We start from the raw sequence: 1,419 nt of genomic DNA, 5'->3' as shown, positions 1-1,419 counted from the left end.
TTTGTGTGTGCGTGTGGGTGGGTGTGGGGTGTGGGGTGTGGGGGCAGGGGTGACTAAGAGGTGTTAAATGGTGGATTCAACTTGGTCTCAAATCAGATTGAATTGGTTTCAATCTAGGAATGAGGGTTAAATGGTCAAATACAGTTTCAATTTATTTCAATTTTTCACTTTAGTTTAGATTGGCATGTTTTCAAATTTGAACCACAATGAAATCTTGCATTCATAACTTATAGTGAGTAAAGATTCAGTAAAAACACTTCAGATCATCTTCCCCAAAATCAAACAAGTAAACTATCATGAATAGGGCTAGTGGTGGCAGCTCTGGCTTGAAGAGTTGGCACCCAGGAGAGGAGGTCATGGGATCGAACCCTGTCGTATGCATTGTGTGTGTGGGTGTGTGTGTAGGTGTACCCATCCATGGGTTGTCCAGATGGTTAGGGGGTAAATTGGAGATTGTGCGGATAAGCGCACGGTCTCAGGTTCGATTCCTCATCGATTCTCCATCTATACATCAGCAACTTAAGTGGAGACCGTGACATGAAATCTCAAAATACCCTTACTATCAAATCATTCATTTAATTGTCTAACTAATTTTGTATAGTGACCAAGGAGATCGATAGAAGCATTGTTACAAATCAGTTTTCCTGTTCATAACCTGATACTCATTGACTTGTAACAATATTGAAATCAATGGATAATCAATTCACCTATTCATAACCTCATAGTCCTTAATTATTATTGTTATTATTAATATTTTTTTTTTTTTTGGTTATTTTATTGGTTTCATTTGGTTCAGTTTTCTGTCTAGATGTTGATCGGTTTAGAACGATCTGATTTTCAACATGTCCCGTCATACCCCAAACCAAAACGAGTCTGATAAGGATCAATTCAGTTCGGGAGCTCTTAACTTTGTAATATTCATGAAGCTATAACATTACAAGAACATTTGTCTTTCTACATTTGAAGATTGAAGGAACACCATTTATTTGTGATGTTCATTGGACTCAGTTCCACTACCAACACTGTAATAAACAACAGGGTGAAGGTTGTGATCTTCAACACTTAAATAAATAGAAGGGCAATAATTGAAATTTTCAGTATTTGGGTCCATCTCCGGTGGAAATGGGTTTAAGGGTATCCCTACCTCAACACTCCCTTCCAACATTTGAATCACTCTATCCATGTATCGCCTATTGGAAGGTATTTGTTGAATGCACCATAAACCTACCAAACAAATCCTCTCCACAACCTCCTCATCTTGATCATCATTTACTTCTCTTTGATCATCTCTTCATTATCAATCAAAATTGTAGCATTATTGTCCACTCTTCTCATTGGTGAAGGAGACACCATTCTTAACCTTGTTAAACGCCCATAAAGGAAAATAAACTTGGCTTGATTCATCATTTGCCCCTGAAT

The sequence above is a fragment of the Macadamia integrifolia genome, unplaced genomic scaffold (genome assembly GCF_013358625.1).
Source record: "Macadamia integrifolia cultivar HAES 741 unplaced genomic scaffold, SCU_Mint_v3 scaffold3183, whole genome shotgun sequence".
Taxonomy (NCBI): domain Eukaryota; kingdom Viridiplantae; phylum Streptophyta; class Magnoliopsida; order Proteales; family Proteaceae; genus Macadamia; species Macadamia integrifolia.
Note: the sequence above shows the minus strand (reverse complement) of the source record.